The sequence below is a fragment of the Scyliorhinus torazame genome, chromosome 22, assembly GCF_047496885.1.
Source record: "Scyliorhinus torazame isolate Kashiwa2021f chromosome 22, sScyTor2.1, whole genome shotgun sequence".
NCBI classification, from domain to species: Eukaryota; Metazoa; Chordata; class Chondrichthyes; order Carcharhiniformes; family Scyliorhinidae; genus Scyliorhinus; species Scyliorhinus torazame.
This window is the reverse complement of record NC_092728.1, coordinates 13,742,610-13,753,846: the sequence shown is the minus strand read 5'-3', so window position 1 is coordinate 13,753,846 and position 11,237 is coordinate 13,742,610. Positions and strand designations below refer to the sequence as shown.

The 11,237-nt window shown below is 60.8% G+C and overlaps 1 pseudogene; it reads left to right on the top strand.

The window, feature by feature from the left end:
- Positions 1–11,237, top strand: part of LOC140399435 (transketolase-like protein 1) — a 19,721-nt pseudogene that overhangs the window by 3,457 nt on the left and 5,027 nt on the right.

The window sequence follows — 11,237 nt, the reverse complement described above, 5'->3', positions numbered from 1 at the left end:
CATCAGCCCACAAACCCTCTTCAATCTCCTCCCCCAGCTCCTCCTCCTCATTTATCCTTCAGCTCCTCTACCAAAGCCTCCCCCTTTTCTTTCATCTGGTATATTGCCGACACCTTGCCCTCCCCGACCCATACGCCCGAAATCACCCCGTCTTGAATCCCCTGTGCCGGGAGCAACGGAAATTCCCTCACCTGCCGCCTCACAAACGCCCTCACTTGCATGTACCTGAACCCATTTCCCGGGGGTAACCCAAACTTCTCCTCTAGCGCCCCTAGGCTCGCAAATGTCCCATCAATGAGCAGGTCCCCCACTCTTCTAATCCCTGCCCGATGCCAGCTCTGAAACCCCCCCGTCCATCCTTCCTGGGGACATACCGATGGTTATCTCTGATCGGGGACCACACCAAGGCTCCCATCGCTCCCCTATGTTGTCTCCACTGCCCCCAGATCTTTAACGTTGCCGCCACCACCGGACGCGTGGTGTACCTTGTCGGCGAGAGCGGCAGCGGTGCCGTCACCAGCGCCCCCAGGCTCGTTCCTTTGCAGGACGCCATCTCCAACCTCTTCCACGCCGCCCCCTCTCCCTCCATCACCCACTTACGGATCATCGCCACGTTGGCTGCCCAGTAGTAGCCACCCAGATTCGGCAGCGCCAACCCTCCTCTATCTCTACTACGCTCCAGAAACCTCCTCCTTACCCTCGGGGTCTTGCTCGCCCACACAAAACTCAATGCTCCTGCCTACCCCCTTAAAAAAGGCCTTGGTGATCACAATTGGAAGGCATTGGAATACAAAGAAACCGCGGGAGGACCATCATTTTAATCGACTGTACCCTGCCCGCTAGCGAGAGTGGCAACATAGCCCATTGTTTGAAGTCCTCCTCCATCTGCTCCACCAACTGCGTCAAATTAAGTTTGTGCAGTGCCCCCCAGCTCCTAGCTACCTGGATCCCCAAGTACCGAAAGCTCCTTTCCGCCCTCCTCAACGGTAGGTCGTCTATCCCTCTTCCCTGGTCCCCTGGATGCACCACGAAGAGCTCACTTTTCCCTACATTGAGCTTATACCCCGAGAAGTCCCCAAACTCCCTTAGGATCTGCATGACCTCCACCATCCCCTCCACTGGATCTGCCACATACAGCAACAGGTCGTCCGCATACAGCGACACCCGATGCTCCTCTCCCCCTCGGACCACCCCCCTCCATTTCCTGGACTCCCTTAATGCCATGGCCAAAAGTTCAATTGCTAATGCGAACAACAGGGGGGACAGGGGGCACCCCTGCCTCGTCCCTCGGTACAGCCGGAAATACTCCGACCTCCGCCGATTCGTAACCCACGCTCGCCATCGGGGCTCTATATAGGAGCTTAACCCACCTGATAAACCCTTTCCCAAACCCAAACCTCCGCAACACTTCCCAGAGATACTCCCACTCTCCCGGTCAAAGGCCTTCTCCCGCGTCCATAGCTGCCACTATCTCCGCCTCTCCCTCCACCGATGGCATCATAATCACATTTAGGAGCCGCCGCACATTGGTGTTTAGCTGCCTGCCCTTTACAAATCCCGTCTGGTCCTCGTGAATCACCCCCAGGACACAGTCCTCAATCCTCGTGGCCAGCACTTTTGCCAGCAAATTAGCATCCACGTTGAGGAGCGAGATCGGCCTGTACGACCCACATTGCGGTGGGTCCTTATCCCGCTTCAGGATCAAAGAGATCATCGGCCCCGACATTGTTGGGGGCAGGGCCCTCCCCCCCCCCCCCCCTCGCTTTGCCTCATTGAAAGTCCTCACCAGCAACGGGGCTAACAGGTCTACGTACTTCCTATAGAACTCAACCGGGAACCCATCCGGCCCCGGGGCCTTCCCTGCCTGCATGCTCCCCAGTCCTCTAATCAGCTCCTCCAACCCAATTGGCGCCCCCAAACCAGCCACCTCCAGCTCCTCCACCCACGGGAACCTCAGTTGTCCAAGAATCGTCGCACCCCCTCTTCTCCCGCTGGGGGCTGGGATCTGTACAGCTCCTCATAGAAGGCCTTGAATGCCTCATCTACTTTCACCGCACTCCGAACCGTAGCTCCCCTTCCATCCTTGACTCCACCTATCTCCCTCGCTGCCATCCTCTTACGGAGCTAATGTGCCAGCAGCATCTGGCTCGCCTTCTCCCCATATTCATATATCGCCCCCTGTGCCTTCCTCCACTGTGCCTCTGCCTTCCCTGTGGTCAACAGGTCAAACTCCGTCTGGAGACTTCGCCTCTCCCTGAGTAGTCCTCATCAGGAGTCTCTGCATAATCTCCTGTCCACCCTTAAAATCTCCCCCACTAACCTCTCCCTTTCCCTGCCCTCTCTCTTTTCTCCCTATGAGTCCTGATGGAGATTAACTCTCCCCTGACCACCGCCTTCAGCGCCTCCCATACTACTCCCACCTGCACCTCCCCGTTGTCCTCCAGGTACCTTTCGATGCACCCCCCGCACCCTCCCACACACTTCCTCGTCTGCCAACAGTCCCACATCAACCGCCACAGCGGGCGTTGGTCCCTCTCCTCTCCCAATTCTAGTTCCACCCAGTGCGGGGCGTGGTCTGAAATGGCTATGGCACGAATACTCCGTTCCCTCCACTTTCGGGATCAATGCCCTGCCCAGTAATCACCCCCCCCCACCCCCGGTGTGGAAATCCCTCCTCCTCCGTGCGCTCCTCCATCCCCACCCCCTCCCGCCCTTCCCTAACGCGGGAAAAAGCCCGCGCTTTCCTGAGCCAGCCCCGCCCCCTGTGGCGCAGCTCCTGTTGCGGCCTTATCCCAATTCCCCCATCCCGGGCCTCCCCTCCCTACAGCACCGGCGCCACATTCCCCACCGTCTCCCCATCAAAACTCTTCCCCCATCCATCGTCCCGCCCGTGAAACATTCGTTACCCATATTTACAACCCCGTATACAGTCAGCATCTCCCCCAGACCCTCAGTTTGAGTCCAATTTTTCCGTTTGGATAAAGGTCCAAGCCTCTTCCGGTGTTTCAAAATAGTGGTGTCGGTCCTGATAAGTGACCCACAGTCACGCAGGCTGCAGCATTCCGAATCTCACCCTCTTTCTATGCAGCACCGCCTTGGCCCGGTTGAAGCCAGCTCTCCTCCTTGCCACTCCGCGCTCCAATCCCTGGTAGACTCGGATCACCGCATTCTCCCATCTGCTGCTTCTTGGCCCATCTCAGGACACTCTCTCTGTCCGCGAAACGATGGAACCTCGCCACTATCGCCCTTGGGTCTCCTCGCCGGGACCCGGTGAGCCCCTTCTAGCTCCAGGGGGCTCGGAGAGGCCTCCGCACCCATCAACGACTGGAGCATCGTACTCGCATACTCCCCCGGCATCAGCTCCCTCCACTCCTTCGGGAAGACCCAGAATCCGGAGATTCTTCCTCCTCGACCTGTTCTCCAGGACCTCTAATCTCTCAGCCCACCTCTTGTGCACCGCCTCGTGCGCCTCCATCTTCACCGCCAGGCCCAAGGTCTCGTCCTCGTTCTCGTTGGTTTTGTCCCTCCCCTCTCGGAGCTCCACCGCCCTGGGCCTTCTGGGTCTCCTTCAGCCCCTCGATTGGCGCAGCACCTCCTTTTTAAGCTCCTCCAGGCAGCGCCTGAGAAACGCCTGCTGGTCCGGCCCCCATGCTGCTCGCTCTCCGCCCTCCGCCATCTTGTTTTTTTTTTCCCCCCCTCGTTTCTGCCGCTGCTCCAAAGCCACTTTTTCTCCGACGCTCCACTTCTGGTCCCCTCCATACACGACGGAAGGGGGACCTTGCTCTCACCTTCCCCACACGGGAATCGGTCAAAAGATTTCCGTGGGGGCTCCTCCGGAGAGCCCAAAAGTCCGTTCTAGCGGGAGCCGCCGAAATGTGCGGCTCAGCTCCGCATCGCCGCAACCGGAAACCTCGTCAGCCACATCGCTGTGTGGATCTCGAGCGATTGTGTAGGCCCGGGACTGGATAAGGACGGCAGATTTCTTTTCCTGAAGGACGTTGGTGTACCAGATGGGTCTTTGCGGCAATCGACAAATGTTTCATGGTCATCATCGGACTTTTTAATTCCAGATTTTCATTGAATTCAAATTGACCACCTGCCCTGCTGGGATTCGAACCCGGGATCCCAGGTCACTGGATTACTCATCCAGTGACAAAACCACTGCGCCCCCCCCCCCCCCCTTAAGACAGTTGCAGAATTGGAGGGCAGCAGAGGTGATCATGAGGTTGATTCCGGGGAATGGGGGGATTTTGTTATGAGGAGGGGTTGAGTAGGCCGGGGCCTGTACTCATTGGGAGTTTAGAAGAATGAGAGGCAGAGAGGATTCTGGGTGGGGTCGATGCTGAGAGGATGTTTCCTCTTGTGGGAGAGTCTGGGACCAGAGGGCCGAATCCCAGAGTCAGGGATTTGAGACAGATGAGGAGGAATTTCTTCCCTCAGGAGGGGAATTAATCTGTGGAATTCTTTACCGCGGAGAGCTGTGGAGGCCGGGCCGTTAAGTATGTTCGAGGCCGAGAGAGACTGATTTCTAATCAGCGAGGGGATCCAGGGTTACGGGGATAAGGCGGGAGTTGAGGATTATCCCATCGGATCAGTCATATATGTTCCTGAAACAAACCTCGATTGCAGCCTGTCCAGGAATGGGGCGGGAAACCACCCACTTCTCGAGGGGCAAATTGGAGAAGGGGTAACAGATGATGGGCCTTGGCAGAGACGCCAGTATCTCCCTGAGTAGAGAAGGTAATAGTGGTGGGTCGGAATGCCAGCTCTGCTCCATCTTGTTTTTGTTTTGGGGCGGGGGCGGGAGTGGGGAGGACCTTTCGGCCTATCCAGTGGTATGGGGGTTGAGTGGGATAACTGGCGACGTTCTGGTTTGAACGAGCAGAGCTAATGTTTTCTCTTTCACTCCTCTTCCTCCTTGTCCGACCCCATCCAGGTCAGCGTTGCCGTTGGCTGTGCTACGCGGGACCGCACGGTGGCCTTCGCCAGCACCTTTGCCGCCTTCCTCAGTCGCGGCTACGATCAGATCCGCATGGCCGCCATCTCCCAGAGCAACGTCAACTTCTCCGGCTCCCACTGCGGCATTTCCATCGGTGGGGTTATTTGGTGGGGGGGGGGCTGATCTGTGCACAGGGAGGAGGAGGGAGGAGGCTGAGGCTGATCCGCGCGCAGGGAGGAGGAGGAGGAGGCTGATCCGCGCGCAGGGAGGAGGAGGAGGAGGAGGCTGATCCGCGCGCAGGGAGGAGGAGGCTGATCCGCGCGCAGGGAGGAGGCTGATCTGCGTGCAGGGAGGAGGAGGAGGTTGATCTGTGCACAGGGAGGAGGAGGCTGATCCGCGCGCAGGGAGGAGGAGGCTGATCTGCGCGCAAGGAGGAGGTGGCTGATCTGTGCACAGGGAAGAGGAGGAGGCTGATCCGCGCGCAGGGAGGAGGAGGCTGATCTGCGCACAGGGAGGAGGCGGAGGCTGATCCGCGCGCCAGGGAGGAGGAGGAGGCTGATCTGCGCGCAGGGAGGAGGAGGAGGAGGCTGATCTGCGCGCAGGGAGGAGGAGGAGGCTGATCTGCGCGCAGGGAGGAGGAGGAGGCTGATCTGCGCGCAGGGAGGAGGAGGAGGCTGATCTGCGCGCAGGGAGGAGGAGGAGGCTGATCTGCGCGCAGGGAGGAGGAGGAGGCTGATCTGCGCGCAGGGAGGAGGAGGAGGCTGTGATCTGCGCGCAGGGAGGAGGAGGAGGCTGATCTGCGCGCAGGGAGGAGGAGGAGGCTGATCTGCGCGCAGGGAGGAGGAGGAGGCTGATCTGCGCGCAGGGAGAGGAGGAGGCTGATCTGCGCGCAGGGAGGAGGAGGAGGCTGATCTGCGCGCTAGGGAGGAGGAGGGAGGCTGATCTGCGCGCAGGGAGGAGGAGGAGGCTGATCTGCGCGCAGGAGGAGGAGGAGGCTGATCTGCGCGCAGGGAGGAGGAGGAGGCTGATCTGCGCGCAGGGAGGAGGAGGAGGCTGATCTGCGCGCAGGGAGGAGGAGGAGGCTGATCTGCGCGCAGGAGGAGGAGGCTGATCTGCGCGCAGGGAGGAGGAGGAGGAGGCTGATCTGAGCGCAGGGAGGAGGAGGCTGATCTGCGCGCAGGGAGGAGGAGGCTGATCTGCGCGCAGGGAGGAGGAGGAGGCTGAGCAGCGCGCAGGGGAGGAGGAGGAGGCTGATCTGCGCGCAGGGAGGAGGAGGCTGATCTGCGCGCAGGGAGGAGGAGGAGGCTGATCTGCGCGCAGGGAGGAGGAGGAGGCTGATCTGCGCGCAGGGAGGAGGAGGAGGCTGATCTGCGCGCAGGGAGGAGGAGGAGGCTGATCTGCGCGCAGGGAGGAGGAGGAGGCTGATCTGCGCGCAGGGAGGAGGAGGAGGCTGATCTGCGCGCAGGGAGGAGGAGGCTGATCTGCGCGCGGGGAGGAGGAGGAGGCTGATCTGCGCGCAGGGAGGAGGAGGAGGCTGATCTGCGCGCAGGGAGGAGGAGGAGGCTGATCTGCGCGCCAGGGAGGAGGAGGAGGCTGATCTGCGCGCAGGGAGGAGGAGGAGCTGATCTGCGCGCAGGGAGGAGGAGGAGGCTGATCTACGCGCAGGGAGGAGGAGGAGGCTGATCTGCGCGCAGGGAGGAGGAGGCTGATCTGCGCGCAGGGAGGAGGAGGCTGATCTGCGCGCAGGGAGGAGGAGGAGGAGGAGGCTGATCTGCGCGCAGGGAGGAGGAGGAGGAGGAGGCTGATCTGCGCGCAGGAGGAGGAGGAGGAGGCTGATCTGCGCGCAGGGAGGAGGAGGCGGAGGCTGATCTGCGCGCAGGGAGGAGGAGGAGGGAGGCTGATCTGCGCGCAGGGAGGAGGAGGAGGAGGAGGCTGATCTGCGCAGGGGAGGAGGAGGAGGCTGATCCGGGCGCAGGGAGAGGAAGGAGGCTGATCTGCGCGCAGGGAGGAGGAGGAGGAGGCTGATCTGCGCGCAGGGAGGAGGAGGAGGAGGCTGATCTGCGCGCAGGGAGGAGGAGGAGGAGGCTGATCTGCGCGCAGGAGGAGAGGAGGCTGATCTGCGCGCAGGGAGGAGGAGGAGGAGGCTGATCTGCGCGCAGGGAGGAGGAGGAGGAGGAGGCTGATCTGCGCGCAGGGGAGGAGGAGGAGGCGGATCCGCGCGCAGGGAGGAGGAGGAGGCTGATCTGCGCGCAGGGAGGAGGAGGAGGAGGCTGATCTGCGCAGGGAGGAGGAGGAGGCTGATCGCGCAGGGAGGAGGAGGAGGCTGATCCGGGCGCAGGGAGGAGGAGGAGGCTGATCTGCGCGCAGGGAGAGGAGGAGGAGGCTGATCTGCGCGCAGGGAGGAGGAGGAGGAGGCTGATCTGCGCGCAGGGAGGAGGAGGAGGAGGCTGATCTGCGCGCAGGGAGGAGGAGGAGGCTGATCTGCGCGCAGGGAGGGAGGAGGAGGAGGAGGCTGATCTGCGCAGGGAGGAGGAGGAGGCTGATCGCGCAGGGAGGAGGAGGAGGCTGATCCGCGCGCAGGGAGGAGGAGGAGGCTGATCTGCGCGCAGGGAGGAGGAGGCTGATCTGCGCGCAGGGAGGAGGAGGAGGCTGATCTGCGCGCAGGGAGGAGGAGGAGGCTGATCTGCGCGCAGGGAGGAGGAGGAGGGAGCTGATCTGCGCGCAGGGAGGAGGAGGAGGCTGATCTGCGCGCAGGGGAGGAGGAGGAGGCTGATCTGCGCGCAGGGAGGAGGTGGAGGCTGATCTGCGCGCAGGGAGGAGGAGGAGGCTGATCTGCGCGCAGGAGGAGGAGGAGGAGGCTGATCTGCGCGCAGGAGGGAGGAGGAGGCTGATCTGCGCGCTGGGGGAGGAGGAGGAGGCTGATCTGCGCGCTGGGAGGAGGAGGAGGCTGATCTGCGCGCAGGGAGGAGGAGGAGGCTGATCTGCGCGCAGGGAGGAGGAGGAAGGCTGATCTGCGCGCAGGGAGGAGGAGGAGGCTGATCATGCGCGCAGGGAGGAGGAGGAGGCCTGATCAGCGCGCAGGAGGAGGAGGAGGCTGATCAGCGCGCTGGGAGGAGGCTGGTCGATGTTTGGTTGCGGATTGAAACACCAGGCTCCAGGACGCGAGGCAAATTCTCTTCCTCCCCCCCCCCCCCACCCCCCTCCCACCCCCCCCAACGGTTCTCTCCAGTTAGCGAACAAGTGAGAGAATTTGCGACCACTTGAAAGGGGCGGGCGGGGGGGGGGGCGCGGCGCGAGATTTGGGTTTACGTCTCGCCCTGAAAGAGATACCCCCCACCGTCTCGGCCCTCAAGAAGACTCCCTTGTGTTTTATTCAAAACGTTCTTCCTTTCCGACCCAGGTGAAGATGGGCCTTCTCAGATGGCTCTCGAGGACATCGCCATGTTCCGCGCCATCCCCACGGTGTACCATCTTCTACCCCAGCGATGGCATCTCCACCGAGCGTGCCGTGGAGTTGGCAGCGAACACCAAGGTAACCTCCTCCTTCCTCTCACCTCCTGCGAGATCTCTGCGTTCCTCCCAATTCCCCCCCCACGGCCCGGGATCCATCGGAGTCCAGGCAGCTGGGGTGGCAAGTCTGGTTTGCTGAACACTGTGTCCGCCACCTCATTGAGCAGGTGCTGACCTGAGATACAGAAGTGAAAGGAGGCCACTCGATCCATCGTGTCTGCTTCCCGCCCTTCCCCTGTCACCCTCCATTCCCTCGCTGATTGTCGGCCTGGAATGTACTTAACGGCCCGGCCTCCACAGCTCTCCGCGGTAAAGAATTCCACAGATTCACTCCCCGTCTGAGGGAAAAATTCCTCCTCCTCTCTGTCTCAAATCCTGACTCTGAGAGATTCTTCCCTCTGGTCCCAGACTCTCCCACAAGAGGAAACATCCTCTCAGCATCGACCCCGTCAATCCCACCCAGAATCCTCTCTGTCTCGATAAGGCCGCCTCTCATTCTCCTAAACTCCCAATGAGTACAGGCCCCGGCCTACTCGACCTCTCCTCATAACAAAATCCCTCCATTCCCCGGAATCGACCTCATGAATCTTCTCTGCCCTCCAGTGCAGCCAACGGTCCAAAGGACGGCCATTTTGGGCCTGTGGCAGCCATTTTGGGTCCCAAAGCGAAGCAAAGAGCTGGCTCAGAGGTCTTGGGAGTGTAACCATGGATACAAATTTTCCTCTTCTCACCTTGTGGTTTTTTTTTTTTTTTTTTTAGGGAATCTGTTTCATCAGAACCAGCCGACCAGAAACTGCAGTCATCTACTCGAACGATGAGGCGTTTGAGGTTGGCAAGGCTAAAGTAAGTCACGTTGACGAGGTGATCCCGCCAATCCACATCTTGAAGGATGAATACTGGGCCCCAGGACACTGGAGTGGCGTTCAAACCTTCCCCTTCCACCTGGGAATACGAGCCTCTGTAATGGAGCCATCGGACCTTCCTCTCAGCGAGTTAAAGGGTTACCGAAGATCTGGTCACGGGGACTAGGCTTACTGTGTACCTTAAAAGCAGAGAAGGGGTTATCAGACCGAGGAGGTTAAGTTAATTAAAAGGATTCAATAGGGTCGACTGAGGGGGTGGAGTTGAGGATCATGGGGCAAAACCTCAAAATGAGAGCTAGGCTGGTGGGTGGGGTGGGGGAGGAATGTCAGGAAGCACTTACTCACACAAAGCAGGACTGGCAATCTGGGCCTGTTCCTGTTCCATGGTGACAGGCCCGAAGGGGCCGGGTGGGCCTGCTCCTGTTCCCATGGTGACAGGCCCGATGGGGCCGCGTGGCCTGTTCCTGTTCCTATGGTGACAGGCCCGAAGGGGAGTAGGCCTGCTCCTGTTCACACGGGGGTCGGCCTGCAGGGGCCGAGTGGGCCTGCTCCTGTTGCTATGGTGACAGGCCGAAGGGGAGTGGCCTGCTCCTGTTCACATGGGGACGGGCCTGCAGTGGCCAAGTGGGCCTGCTCCTGTTCACATGGTGACAGGCCTGAAGCGGCTGAGTGGGCCTGCTCCTGTTCCCATGGTGACAGGCCCGATGGGGCCGCGTGGGCCTGTTCCTGTTCCTATGGTGACAGGCCCGAAGGGGAGTAGGCCTGCTCCTGTTCACACGGGGGTCGGCCTGCAGGGGGCCGAGTGGGCCTGCTCCTGTTGCTATGGTGACAGGCCGGAAAGGGGAGTGGGCCTGCTCCTGTTCACATGGGGACGGGCCTGCAGTGGCCAAGTGGGCCTGCTCCTGTTCACATGGTGACAGGCCTGAAGCGGCTGAGTGGGCCTGCTCATGTTCCCATGGGACAGCCCGAAGGGGAGTGGGCCTGCTCCTGTTCACATGGGGACGGGCCTGCAGGGGCCGAGTGGGCCTGCTCCTGTTCCCACGGTGACGGGGCTGAGTGGGCCTGCTGCTGTTCACATGGTGACGGGCCTGGATGGGCTGAGTGGGCCTAGGGCTGGTCCAGTGTTTTACATCAATACTCTGGGCGGTGGGAGGAGGGGGTCAGGAACCCCCCCCCCCCCCGGTTGTTGTTACAGCATACAGCAGCTACAATTATTTGGATTGTACCTCTTCACAGATCGTTCTGCAGCAGGAGAAGGACAGCGCCCTGGTGATCGGAGCTGGCATCACGCTGCACGAGGCCCTGGCAGCAGCCAAACAGTTGGCGGCGGAAGGTGAGCTTCGGGTCCCACAGCACAGGAGCCGCCCATTCGGCCCATCGGGCATGTGACGGCCCCTTTCAACGAGTTCTCCAATTAGTCCCACGCTGGGTCCCTCCCCATGTATTTCCCCTCCAGGTACTTATTCGAATTCCCCTTCTTGAGCAGGAACAGTCAGTGTCCAAATACAGTGAGACCTGGACCAGGCTTGGGCTGACGAGCCGTGCCCGGCAATGGCCATCTCCTACAAGAGAGGATCTAACCATTTCCCCTTGACATTCACTGACATTACCATCGCTGAATCCCCCACACTCAACATCCTGGGGGTTACCATTGATCAGAAACTGAACTGGACCCAGCCGTATAAATACTGTGGCTACCAGCGCAGGTCAGAGGCTGGGAATCCTGCGGAGAGTAACTCACCTCCTGACTCCCCCCAAAGCCTGTCCACCATCTGCAAGGACACAAACCAGGAGTGTGATGGAAAGGGCAGCACGGTGGCGCAGTTAGCACTGCTGCCCTCACTGCGCCGAGGGCCAAGGTTCGAATCTGGCCCTGGGTCACTGTCCGTGTGGAGTTTGCACATTCTCCCCGTGTTTACGTGGAT